At 51.6% G+C, this 14,146-nt stretch overlaps 1 protein-coding gene across 3 annotated transcripts in view; it reads left to right on the forward strand.

Annotated features, from left to right (window-relative positions):
- Positions 1-14,146, forward strand: part of LOC126064689 (uncharacterized) — a 302,693-nt gene that overhangs the window by 282,359 nt on the left and 6,188 nt on the right. The gene's annotated exons all lie outside the window — the stretch shown is intronic.

Consider the following 14,146-nt stretch of genomic DNA (forward strand, 5'->3'; position numbering starts at 1 on the left):
AGAGTGAGAGAGACTGGCAGAGAGAGACAGAGACAGAGCCAATCAGAGAGATTTAGACAGATATAGAGAGACAGAGACATAGAGAAAGAGACAGAGGTAGAGACCTGAGTTGGGGCTGCGCTCCCAGGCTGAGAGGTTGCTTGCTGAAGCACCTAGGGGACATTTCAGGGTGGCATGGCTTTGGGAGCCTGTCCTGGGATTCCATCTGAGCTGGTGGGTGTCTGCCCATCTTGGAAATCAACACCCCTGCAGCTGCAGTGGCACCTACTGTTTAAGGGTTAATTGGCGATCTTTTTTATACTTATGTATATACCCAGGAAGGCCAGAGGAGGGAGAAGAGGCCAAGTGAGGAGGTCAGGGGTTCTCCAGCCCAGGGAAGGGGGACACCTAGGATTGTGAATAGGAAGTTTGCTCCTTATTCTGTGAGAGCACACGGTGTGCCTGAGGGGCAAAGACCTGGGTCCTAGGAACTCCTCCCAGCTGTGGCTGTGGCTCAGCAGCAGGCCCAGGCACTGCCCCCTATGTCCTCCCCGGCTGGTCCCAATATCGATTCCCCAAGAGGGGTGCCTGCCTCCACCTCTGACATGTGCCCAGCTGCCCTTCTCAGGAGCCTCTTGGATCTTTTGCTGGTTTGTCCCACAGGGAGTCAGGGTTGTGTAGTGCCCAGAGACCCTGAGCTCCACAAAGAGGCAGGTCGGGGGCACAGAAGTTGCAGCTCAGGACCTGGAGCGGTTCCAGCAATGCTAAGGAGTAAGTTTTCAAAAAATACACTTACAGTCATTCACTGCAAAGCCCATTATAAATGCACTAATTGCACCTGGTGAAAATTTTAAAATATACGAAAGCATGTAAATGGTCTGGGCATGTCCCTCCTCCCTCTGTCACCATGCCTACCAGGCTGGGCTCACCCCCATAATCACAGGCATGATCCCACTGTGCAACCCTCTTGGTGTTCTTTGTGCACACACTCAGAAGGATCAACATACCCTGGAGAATACATGACTCAGCTCCACCTCCCTTGTATAGATCTGGTGTTATAGATTGAATTATGTCCCCCCAAAATGTGTGTTAACTTGGCTAGGCCAGGGTTCCAAGTATTGTGTGATTGTCCACCATTTTGTCATTTGATAGGAATTTCTTATGTGTTGTAAATCCTACCTCTGTGATGTTAATGAGGCAGAATTACAGGCATTATGTTAGTGAGGCAGAACTCAATCTACAAGATTATGCTTTACCATGAGTCAATCTCTTTTGAGATATAAAAGAGAGAAGCAAGCAGAGAGAGAGGGACCACATGCCACCAAGAAAGTAGCTCCGGGGCAGAGTATGTCCTCTGGACATGGGGTGCCTGTGCTGAGAAGCTCCTAGACCATAGGAAAATTGATGACCAGGATCTTCCTCCAGTGCCCACAGAGAAAGAAAGCATGCCTTTGGGGCTGGCACCCTGAATTCAGACTTCTAGCCTACTAGACTGTGAAAGAAGAAGCTCCTGTTTGTTAAAGCCACCCACTTGTGGTATTTCTGTTACAGCAGCACTAGATAATTAAGATAGCAGGCCTCCAACTGGCCTCCTATTGTCATCAGTAGGGCATCCTTGTTCCATTGTCTCCAAACTCCAGTGCCTGCAAGTGGGTGACATGTCAAATGCCTTGTGCCCCGTGGGAGTTGATGGGGACCTCCAGGCTGTACTCCAGGGTGCTGCACCATGTGCTTTGGGTAAGGTTTTGAGCAGGTGCTGTGTCACTGTGGTATCCTAAGACACTCCCATCATAGAATTGTCACAGTGACACATGCCCCCACACAATCCTCCAGCTGGGATAGCCCCATTCACTCACTGCAGAGGGGATTCTGAGAGTTCCAGGGGTTTTGGTATGGAGCTCAGATGAGAAGGGATGACTCTGACTTGCCCTCTGGGGGCCAAGAGACAGCTGTTCTCCAGGGCTGCTGCTTATGGCGTTGGTGAGTGCTGAGGGCTCCACTGTGGCCGAGGAGGGGATCTGTGGTGGACAAACCCCTGCCTGGGGTCCTGAGAGTGTGCAGTGGTTTGCCTGCCTGTGCCTTCCAGTGTTTGGTTCCTCCTACTCCAGGAGAGCTTTGGGGCCTGGAACTGTTTCCAGCTGGTGCTCTGTGTCCCTCTTGGCTGAGTGGATTGTAAGACATTAGGGTATTGCATCCCTTCTGAGGTTAGGTCTGTTGAAAGTTGCAGCTTCAGGATCAAACCTGGGATGTCTCTCATGCCCTTGGTGCCCAGGGACTAGGGATGGGGCAGTGCCCCCTGGGGAACCCTCTGTCTTTCAAGGAATTGTTACATTTCATCTAAGTTATCAAATAATTGTGTATAGAGTTGTTCATGATATCCCATTATTATCCTTTTAAAGTCCATGGTATGGGTACTGATGACTCCCTTTTAATTTCTGGTATTAGTAATTTGCGTCTTCTCTCTTCTTTTCTTGGTTAGCCTGGCTAGAAATTTATCAATTCTGTTGAACACCACAAAGAACGTGCTTTTGGTTTCATTGATTTTTTTTTCTATTAAATTTCTATTTTCAATTTCATTTATTTCTGCTCTGTTTTTATTAATCTTCTTTTTGTTTATGTCAGATTTAATTTGTTCTTCCTTTTCTGGTCTTCTAAAATGGAAGCTTAGAATATTGATTTTATATCTTTCTTCTTTTCTAACATATGTATTCAATGCTATAAATGTCTCTGTAAGCGCTTCTTTTATTGCATCCTACACATTTTAATAAGTTGTCTTTCCATTTCCGTTTAGTTCAAAGTATTTTTAAATTTCTCTTCTGGCTTCTCTTTTGACCCATGTGTATTGAAAAGTGTGTCGTTTAATTTCCAAGTATTTTGATATTTCCCAGCTATCTTTCTGTTATTGATTTCTAGTTTAATTCCATCGTGGTCTAGAACATATTTTATTGATTTCTTTTCTTTTAAATATGTTAAGGTATGTTTTATGTCTTGCCGATCCACTCCCAAGACCCCTTGAGCTTCCTTCCTGGTCTCACATTGCATGCCTGCAGATGTTTGCACTGCTGTGATGGTCATCTGTACCTGGCTGTAAACCCCAGGTTTCAGGATGCATTTGTCCTGGCTTCTCGGGGCCTGACATGCACTGGGGATGCTAGAATATTTACTGAATGAATGAAATATTGTGGTTTTTGGACTGAATGAAGAAACACATTATTGACTGGTGGGGTGGGGGAAATAAGTTGCAGAGAAATATGCAGGGTGATCCTACCTTTATGTTAAAAACAGTATTTGAAAATCTGTGTAAGTGTTTAAGTGGAGGGGTAAGGACCCAGGCACCAGGAAGTTGAGGTTTCCGGGTGAGAGGCAGGGCAGGAGGGGATGGAGGTCTGGGGAATAACAGGGCCAGAAGGAGGGGCTGGAAGGGAAAATTGATTCCTTGCTTAAAGCTGATTTCTGAGGCCTTGCTGGCCTAGAGTTTATCTGCTTCCTGTGTATGGAGGGTGTGGGGTATGGGGCCTGGAGGTGAGGCTGCCTTGCTGCCTAAGGGACAACACAGGCCTGGCTGAGCGCTGGCCTCCCAAGGAGGACTAGGTGGCTGGAGGTCTGCATAACCCTGCAGTGTCCATAGCCACGGCTGACCTGGAGCCCAGGGTGTTAGGATCACACGCTCCCATCCCCTTTGACTGGAGATGGCTCATCAGGACCCAGGAAAGGCTGCTGGTGAGTGATGCCCTGAACACCTTTCTTGTGTGGGTTACTGAATCCTTTTGTAGAAGATAGGCTCTGGGCCAAAGTGATGATATGGGAGAAACATGCTGGTGAGCACACATGGGGGTAGCTGGGGAGTGGGCTGAATTGTGTCCCACCAGTCAGATGACCCTCCTGCTGCTCCACTGTGCGCTTGACATATAAAGAAGAGCCTGGACCCTGACTGACTGGTGTGGCATCCTGAAAGCTGGGAGAGGTATCTATTCAGGGCCATGGAGGGGTACAGGCTGTAGTGGGGGCTCCACAGAGACCTGGCTGCCAGGATGGTTTCACCTGTTGTGCTGAGGGCAGTGGGTTTGGCTAGGCTGCAGGTAGGCTGAAGGACAAATAGGCGGGTGGGGTGCAGGTCTCTTTCCTCAGGTGGGAGGATCCACCACAAACCGGGGCTCCCCGGGAAGGACTGCTGCTGAGCCTTTCTGTCACACTTCTGCTCCCTGGCTCTGACTGGGTGAAGGCTATATTCTGTTGGAAGTCTATCCATCAGCTGAACTTCACCTTCATTCTTCTGACCTATTTGGGCTGCCTGAAAGTGGTCTATGACCCTGATTGAACTCCAGCCCCACAGCTCCGCAGGACGTCCTCCCCAGCTCACGCTTCCTAGTCCTTACCGTGAACTGAAGCCCCTTGCAGGGTACCTGCTATAAGGGTGGTATTAGTCTCAGAGCCTGGCAGGTCTCAAGCTCCGGCACTGGCCTCTTTTTCTGTTTCTCCATTGGCTGCTGGGATTGTTTTTGGCTTGGCCTTTCACACAGCGGTAGCTCCCACCATACCCACCTTGACACAGGGTAGCACAGAATCCCTCTGTAACTTCTGATGCCTGCAGGGGGGTGTGCCAGGCAGGGTTGCATGGAGAGTGCCCTTGACCAGCTCTATGGCCTTGGTTCTGAGCCTCTCTAATCATGGAGGTCACTGGGTGAGTTTTATGTGAAATGTGTGCCACTGTGGCTCCAACCATAATCACTGTGTCATGGACCTGCACAAATTTTCTGGATCTGGCCAGGGATGCCCTCCTGGGCAAGCATTGGCCTTTTCTGGCCTCGACAGGATTGGTTGGGTGTCCATCAACCCTGGGCTATTCTCCAGAAGTCCAAGTCTACAAAGTTAGTGGACAGATCAGAATCTGCCACTGGCTGCAGGGTAGGGAGGGGGTTGCAATGAAGTGGCAATCTGGGTGACAGCACTGGGATTACAGCCCAGTTCATGGAAGCTTGTCCCTCTCTCTGCTGTCAGTGGACTTTCTGGGCCTCTGCAGTGCTGACCCAAAAGGGTCTGTCACCCCAGTTCCTGGCTGTGTTGGTTACCACATGAGTGAGCCCTCCAAAGGGCTTTTGGCTCCAGCCTGAGTTACTATGGGGGTAACCCCACTGTGAGAGGGTCCTGGACAGAATGTCCCCTTGCCCAGAGGGTGGATCTGTTCTTCTCGGGGGCCCCCAGGGCCCCCGGGATGAGAAAATGGGGGGTACAGGAATGGGGTAGGGGTGGCAAAGGAGCATCCACAGCAGAGCATTCCCCCACACACCAGCTGCTAGGGCCCATCCCCTCCAACAGCATCACTGTCTACTGCTGCCCTGGCCAGGTGCTGGGTGGAGGAAATGGGACCTGGAGACAGGCCCCACCCCTGTGGGTAAGAAGGAAGGCAGAGATGGGTTCTTACCCTGTTTGCCCCTTCAGGTGTCTTGGTTGGTGTCTTCTGGCAAGTCAGCCACAGTGTTAGTAACCACCACAGTATCACAGCATTAGAGCCTCATACCAAATCTTGGGCATCCAGCCTCTGGGCCCAATTCTGGCATAGTTTCCTGGGGCTTCCCACTTGAGAGAAGGCAGAGAAGACAGCAGAGAAGAGGAAGGACAGTTGAGGGCTGGGTGCCCTGAGGCAAGTGAAGGGGTGCATGGAGGCACTCTGGTAAGAGGCACTGGGGCTTGAAAGGTGGCAACCCAATCTGCCCCTTCAGGACTGGTGGCTCTGGTGTGGAGCAGGCTTGCATAGGCCTTCATTCTGCCCTTCTGTGGCCTCTGGACTAGGGTGGTCAGTGGTTGTATTGGGAGGGTTGTCCAGGGCAGAGCAGAGTCTGGGGACACTAACAGCTCTGAGCTCTCAGTGTGGGACCTCAGGGCCCTCAAGGGGCTGAGTGGGTGGAGTTCTGGCAGTTCAGGGTGGGGTGTGGTGGGTGGGGTAGGGTTGTATAGGGCCCAGTTAGCGAGGTCTCACCCTTCCCTTCACAGGAGCTCATACTGGCCACCACCAGGCAATGGGCAGCCTCATAGCCTCAGAGGCCCTGGGTTTGCTCCTGCCCTTGCTCAGGAGCAGGAGAGTCAGTGAGATCAGACTAGGAGCCAGAGCAGGCCAGGGAAGTGTGGCCTGAGACTGCCTAGCTGACAGAAGCAGTCTGTGGTTTCCGTGGTCAGTTGGGGAGGTACTGGGGAAGCTGGGGCCTGGGCACCTGGGGGTCTGGGTGCTGCTTAGCTCAGCTGGAGGTGGATAGCCAGAGCTTTTCCTGCATGGGTGCCTCCTAGGAGGCAGTGAGTAAAAGTCTTTGCTATTGACAGGTGTGTGGCTATGAGTCCTGAGCCTTGTTATGGAGAGGGGATCATGCTTCTAACCTCCAGGACTTTTGGGAGTACATTATGAGGTGACCAGGCCTAGTTGCCAATATGACTGGTGGGAACCAGGCAATTTTGAGCAGGGACCATGGCACCGTGGTAACTACTACTACTCCACTACCCACAGTGACAGGGACTCAAACAATATTGCCTGCCCCTGCAGGGGCTGGAGGGCCAGTGGTGTGGGGGAAGGATATCCCCAGGGAAAGAGAGTGGGGCTTAATGGAGGTCCCCTGGGAAATTGTGAAGGCACACTCTCCAGGCTCATGGCTCAGACTCCCTGGTCTCCCAAAATTGTCCCAGTGGCCTGGGCCAGCAGCTGGTGCTCTCAGCTCCCTCCCTCGCAGCCTGGGTGAGCCTGCCCCAGGCCCTTCACTGCTCTTGACTCAGTCTCCCCATTGTGAGGGAGTGATGATTGAGCCCCTATGGATCAGGCTGGCAGAGGATGAGGGGTTAATTGTGTACATGCCTGACACCAGCCCCGGGCCTCTCTCAGGCTTTCCCCAGTCCCAGGCCAGGTTCTGCACTGCCCCTTTGACCATCCTTGGGCCCATGTGGTCACACTGGACTACCCACCCCAAACACAAATATCTCCTCTCTCCAGGTGGCCTGACTCACAGAGGGTACCCTCCAACTGCCCTCGCTCACCATTGCCTCAGGGTCTGGGATGACCTGGGGCTCGTGTGGAGCAGGTGGTTAGTGCTATGGGTGGTGCCACTGTGATCAACATAGTTGTAGTCATCTACCATAGCTTGACACTCTGTGACAAGAACTGGAGCTGGAGCGGGGGAAGGCTGGCTGCATCCTCAGAAGCAGGGAGGGTTCAGGCGGCCAGCCTCACTCGGTGATCACAGCTGCGGGGCTAGCTGGTGGGCTGGGGAGTGGGGAGGAAGTGCTCAGACTGTCAGGGCTGCTGGATTCCAAGGGTGAGGCTGACAATAAAGGGGCATGGGTGGCCTGGAGAACGGAGACACTGTGAATGACGGTCCGGCTGAGCTGGCCTACTTTGGGATGCTGGGGGCCCCATGAGGGCCCATAGGCTGGGTGATAGGAACTGCATATGACCTGCACTGCCTGCGGGATCCTGCACTGCAGCGGGCTGGGATGGATGGCAGGGAGAAGAAAAGAGGGGTGGACGCCAGGTGGCAGGGCTCCTGCACTGGGCTGGGAGGAGGAGGGTAGGCCTGCAGAGTGTGGGCTGGGCGTGTGTTAGAAGAAGTGCATCAAGACCCATCTGAGCTCAGGTCTCACCTGGCTCCACCTGGTTCCTGGCCTAGATGGCTGAGGAGGGATTCTTGTGGGGCCTGCTCCTGAAGGGGCTTCTCTGGGGGCTGGCAGATTGCCAGCACAGTGTCCGTGATGATGACCTTGTCAAGATGATACTTTGCAGAGAATGCTGAACTACCCCTCTTCTGGGGAGAAGCCTCTGGTGGCCTTGAGGTGGGTGGGGGTCCTTGACAGGCTAGGGATCAGTTCCTGCCCAAAGGAGCCCCGCCTGACATGCTGCCCCAGCGACTTCTGTGCAGTGAATACCTGCCCAGCTACAGCGTGCTTTCCTCTGTCAGCCTCCGGAGGCTCCCAGGCAGAGCTGGCACTGACTCCCCGCATTACCTCCCTGGGGCGCCTCTCCAAGGCTGGGCTCCTCCACGTAGGGGTGGGGGTCGAATGTAGTCATGCCCACTAGGGGTCAGTGTGAACAGTGCTTCCTCAGGGGCATAGGGTGGGGTTGCTAGCAAGGATGCGGCCTCCCCTTGTGGGTGCCTAGTTCCATGGGTCAGAGAGGTCTCTGGGTGTGGGGTGTCTGCCCCAGGGGAGTATGAGCAGGGGTGAGGTGCCCAGCTCTCTCCTGTCTTGCCTGACTTCCTTTGGCCAGACCCATGGTGGTATCAGTGGTGGCCGGGATCAGAGCACAGGCTGAGAAATGGGGTGGCTGGGAAGCCCCCAGCTAAAGGGGCAATAGATGCTGTCCCTGAGTCTAGTGCTGATCCTGGCTATGGTACAGTGGTACCTGAGAGGCAGGTTTTTGCTGCTGGGCCTGTCACTCTGGAAGTTATAGTTATACAATGGGAGAGTCCTTGACAAAAAGCCGTGTGTTCATGGGCCCTTGTCCTGCTCCAGGCTCCTGGGAGGGCTCAACAGGCACAGATAGCCAGTGCCCCAGACCCCATATCTCTGCTTAGTGGTCTTCTCTGTACACGGGGCAGGCCTGCCTGCTGGCCTATTCCCCGCACTTACGGTCCCTGGGAATGGGTTTGAGGTGATGCTGTACTCTGCAAGATAAGGAGGAACCCAGCACCCAGGGGCTGTGGTTAAGGGGTAAAGGTGTATAGGGCGGTGTCTGCACTTCCTTCCCTTGGGTGGGGTCTGTGCAGGAAGACTGCCCGAGGGGGTGTTTTTTGTGGGCAGTTCTCACGCAGATGGACCAGCTGACCGGTGGCCAGGGAGAGACTCAGGAGGAGAGAAGGCCATTACAGAAAGGTTCTTTGTTTCTGAAGTGTGAGCATGGTCCTTGGTTGGCTTCTAGGGAAGATCCAGTTAGGGGTGGGGCTCACAGAAGGCTGGGCTGGGCTGGTCTGGGGCCCTGCATGACTTGTCCCCAGGAAAGGGGCCACTCCAGGCCCTGGCTGCTTGGAACTGGTTGTCCGGTGTCCTGCCAGCACTGTCACCTCTCCTGGGCACTCCCCGCTTTAGGGCCCTGGAGGCACCCCCTCTTGGGCCAGGGCCAGTGGGTAGGGGCTGCTTAGTGCTGACGGGCCCACTGGACACCCCAGTCTTCAATGGCTCCACCCTGGGACCCCTCCTAGAGTCACTCACCCAGCCTTCCAACTGGGAGAAAGGATTCTAAAACCAAACCACTGAGCCCTACCCACACTTCTCATAGGCTGCAAGAGTCAATTCTCATCCCAGCCTATTGTCCAGCTGGGTTTGGGGTATTGGGAAGTATGGGGTGCAGGGTGTCATGGAGGGCAGGGTAGTGTGGAGGGCAGAGAAGTATGACCAACAGGCTCAGTGACTGAAGGGCTGGGGCAGTGCCAGGCACTATGGGTAGGCCAACTTTCCGGTTGCCTCTGTCCAAAATGGGGTGGCATTGTAGAGTTTTGTGTCTGAGGTGCAGAGCTGTGGCCCTGACATGTTTACCAGCCCCAAGGGAGGAGGGGGGACTTTTGTGGGTGTCCGCTGGAAGCTAGCAGGCAATTTCCATGGGTGGGGGGTCAGCAGGAGTGTATCTACTACGAATGAGCTTAGGCTGAGGTGGGGTTGGCTTTTGCCCATCTCTTTCATGACCTGGGTAGACTTCCCAGGCAGTGTCTCTGTGGTGACCTCTCAGGGGCTTGGGGATCTGGTTAGCCATGTCACCACCGTGGTGCTATACCTGCTGGTTTGGGTCATGGGCCACATGGCTGGGACACACCCTGAATCCATGGTGGTGTGTCTCTGTCTGTTTTACTTATCCAGTGGGTGTCTTCAAGAAAGAGAAATTTAGTTTTTCAAGTTTAGGAGGCTCGAAGTCAGAATTCAGAGCACTAGCTCTAGAGGAATGCTTTCTTTCTGTCTGCTCTGGGAAGGGTCCCTGTCTCTTTTCAGCTTCTATTCCTAGGTTCCTTGGAAGACCCTGTGGCTTACATCATGTTTGCTTGCTTAATCTGCTGTTTCATGTCTCAAAAGAGATTGAACCAAGACACACCCTGTGTGAGTACTTCATCACGAACATAACAAAGAAAACCCATTTCCAAATGGGATTTTAGCCACAGGTATAGGGTTTTTATAGGGTTTAGGATTTACAACACATATTCTGGGGGGACACAATTCAATCCATAACACCTTTCAAAATCCTGGTCTGGCCTGCAGTTCTTGGTGAGAGGGGCTGGGGTATAGGGATGGGTTTTTGCAAGGCATTGTGAGGCTGTGGCCATAATAACCATAATCAGTATAGTAATACCACAGTGGTGCACACCTGCCCCCAATCCCCCTCTGGCAGGATGGCAGGAAGGCAGCCTTAGAGGCACAGAGCTGAGCTTGGGACTGGGCTTCACGCCTGATGGGCTGCTTGCTGAAACATCTGGGGGGCCTCTCGGGGTTACATGGCTATGCCAGCCTGTCCTGCACTGCTTCCTGAACTGGTGGGTGCCTGTCCATCATAGAAATCATCCCTCAGCACTACAGTGTCACCCAGGTGGGTGATTGCCCGTCCCTACTATGGATGGATTACTTGGAGGCCTTTTATATTCTTGGGGCCAGCAGTACCTGTTCCAGGGAGGCTGGAGGAGAGGCAGAGGCCAAGCGAGGAGGTCAGGGGTTCTCCAGCCCAGGGGAGGAAAGAGACACCTAGGAGTGTAAATCTTAGAAGTGTGGTCCTTATTCTGTGAGAGCACAGGTTGTGCCTTAGGGACAGAGACCTGGGCCCTAGGATCTGCTCCCAGCTGTGGCCATGGATCAGCAGTGGCCCCAGGCCTTGCCCTCCAAGCCCTCCCAGGATGACCTTGATTTCGATGCCCTGAGATGTTACGCTTGCCTCCACCTCTGACTTGTGCCTTGCTGTCCCTTCTGAGGAGGCTCTTTGCTGTTTTGCTGGCTTCTCCCTTAGGGAGTCGGGGTGGATGGTGCTCAGATACCCTGAGCTCCACAATGGCGGGTTGGGGGTGGGGGGACAGAATTTGCAGCTCAGGACCTGGAGTGGTTCCAGCACTGCCAAGGGGAAGTTTTCAAAATTACACTTACATTCATTCATTATATATCCTATTATACATGTAGTATCTGTGCTTGGTGAAATTTTAAAATATAAGGAAGTGTGTAAATGAACTTGGCATGTCCCCTCTCCCTCTCCCCCCATGCCTACCAGGCTGGGCTGGTCCCTGTGATCACAGGCCTGCATTTCAGCTGTCTTGGTGTTCTCCATGCACACACTTGGAAGAATCAAAATTCTCTCGTGCATACATGCCTGAGTTTTACCTCCCTTCTGCAGATCTGACATATTGAATTGCATTGTATCTCCCCAAAATGTCTGTCAACTTGGCTAGGCCATGGTTCCCAGTATTGTGTGATTGTCTACCATTTTGTCATTTGATATGATTTTCCTATGTGTTGTAAATCCTACCTCTATGATGTTAATGAGGCTGGAATAGAGGCAGTTATGTTAATGAGGCAGGACTCAATCTACAAGTTTAAGTTGTATTTTGAGTCAATCTCTTTTGAGATATAAAAGAGAGAAGCAAGCAGAGAGACAGGAGGACCTCATGTCACCAAGAAGGTAGTGCCAGGAGCATAGCTCATCCTTTGGATCAGGGTTCCCTGTGTTGAGAAACTTCTAGACCACAGGAAAATTGATGACAAGGACCTTCCTCCAGAGCCCACAGAGAGAAAACCTTCCCCTAGAGGTGGTGCCCTGAATTCAGATTTCTGGCCTACTAGGCTGTGTTTTTTTTTTTTTTTTAGGCTGTTAGCGAATAAGCTTCTGTTTGTTAAAGCCAACCACTTGTGGTTATTTCCATTACAACAGCAGTAGGTAAGTAAGACAGCTGGTCAGCAGGCCTCCAACTGTCTCTACGGCCCCAGGAGCTAGGCCTTATTTTCTCTTGTTATCAGTAGGACAACCTTGCTTCCAAATTCTGGCACTCACGAATGGTGACAGTTTAGATACCTTTTGCCCTGTGGGAGGTGATGGGTCCTGCCAGGCTGCTCCCCAGGGTGCTGCACCAGGATCTTCGGGCAGGACTTTTGTGTGGGTGCTATGTCACTGTGGTAGTAGCAGTTACCCCAAATGCAATAATGTCACAGTGACACTTGCCCTCACACAATCCTTCTGCCTGGGACACCTTCATTCTCCCTCTGCATTGGGGATTCTGAGAGAGCCAGAGGTTTTGGTATGGAGCTTAGCTAAGGCGGGGTGACTCTGACCAGCCCTCTGTGGGCCAAGAGACAGGTGTTCTCCAGGGCTGCTTCATGTGTTCTGGGTGAGAGTTAGGAGCTCCACTGTGGCTGAGGAGGAGCTCCATGATTGGCACAGCCCTGCATGGGGTCCTGGGCCTGTGAAGTAGTTTGCCTGCTGGTGCCTTTGCAGACATTGGTGCTCCTGCTTCAGGAGGACTTTGGTGTCTAGAGCTGTTTCCATCTGGTGCTCTGTGTCCCTCTTGGCTGAGTGGACTGTAAGCCATTAAGATATTACATCCCTCCTGAGGTTGGGTTTGTTGAAAGCTGCAGCTTCGGGATCAAACCTGCGATGTCACTCATGCCCTGGGTGCCCAAGGTTGGGGATGGGGCAGTGGCCCCTGTCGAACCCTCTGGTTTTCAAGGAACTGTTATAGTTCATCAAAGTTATTAAATACTTGGGCTTAGAGTTGTTCATAATATCCCCTCATTATCCTCTCAATGTCCGTAGTATCAGTAGTGATGAGTCCTTTATTTTCGTTCTTAGTAATTTGTGTCTTCTCTCCTCTTTTCTTGGTTAGTACAGTTAGAGATTTATCAATTTTACTCATCTCTCCAAAGAATCTGCTTTTGGTTTTATTGAAAATTTGTGTTTTCAATTTCATTGATTTCTGCTTTTTTTTAATTATTTATCTTCTTTTTGCTCGTGCCAGATTTAATTTGTTCTTTCTTTTCTGATTTTCTAAAGTGGAAGCTTAAAATATTGATTTTATATCTTCCTTCTTTTCTAACATATGCATTCAATGCTATAAATGTCTCCCTAAGCACTCCTTTTACTGCATCCCACACATTTTGATAAGTTGTCTTTCCATTACTATTTATTTCAAGGTATTTTTTAATTTCTCTTCAGACTTGTCTTTGATCTATGTCTTATTGAAAAGTGTGTTGTTTAATTTCCAAATATTTTGATATTTCCCAGCTATCTTTGATTTCTGGTTTAATTCCATTGTGGTCTAGAACATACTTTAATGATTTTTATTCTTTTAAATGTGTTAGGGAGTGTTTTATGTCCTGATGATCCACTCCCAAGAGCCCCGAGCTTCCTTCCTGGTCTCACATTGTATGCATGCAGATGTTTACACAGCTGTGATCGTCATCTGTACCTGGCTGTAAACCTCAGGGGTCAGGATGCATTTGTCCTGGCCTCTCAGGGATCAACCAGGGGAAGATTGAGGACAAGAACCTTCTTTTAAAGCCAATAGAGAGAGAAATCCTTCCCCTGGAGCCGAAACCCTGAATTTGGACTGTAACTTACCAGATTGTGAGAAAATAAATTTCTTTTTGTTAAAACCATCCACTTGTGGTATTTCTGTTATAGCAGCACTAGATGACTAAGACACTGGTGTTGGGGGGAAAAAGTTGCTGAAAAATATTCAGTGTGATGCTATCTTTACGTTAAAAGCCATATTTGGAAATCTGCATGTACTGTGTGTAAATGGAGGGGAAGGGATGAGGCCACAGAAAGCTGAGATTTCTGACTGAGAGGCAGGGCAGGAGGGGCAGAAAGGGAAAACTGATGCCTTAAAGCTGATTTCTGAGTCCTTGCTGGTCTAGAGCTTATCTGTTTCCTGTGTGTGGAAGTTGTGTGGTATGGAGCCTAAAGGTGGGGCTGCCTCACTACCAGAGGTCTGGCTGAGCCCAGGGCTCCCCAGAAGGGCTAGGTGGCTGAAGGCCTGCATAACCCTGCAGTGGCCAAGGCTACGGTTGACCTGGAGCCCAGAGTGTCAGGTCCACAAGCCTCCATACCCTTTGACTGAAGCTCGCCCATCTGCACCCAGGAAAGGCAGCTGATGAGCGATGCCCTGAGCACCCTTCTTGTGCGGGGCACCAGCTCCTGCTGTAGAAGACAGGCTCTGGGCCACAGTGATGATAT

The sequence above is a fragment of the Elephas maximus genome, chromosome 21 (genome assembly GCF_024166365.1).
Source record: "Elephas maximus indicus isolate mEleMax1 chromosome 21, mEleMax1 primary haplotype, whole genome shotgun sequence".
Taxonomy (NCBI): domain Eukaryota; kingdom Metazoa; phylum Chordata; class Mammalia; order Proboscidea; family Elephantidae; genus Elephas; species Elephas maximus.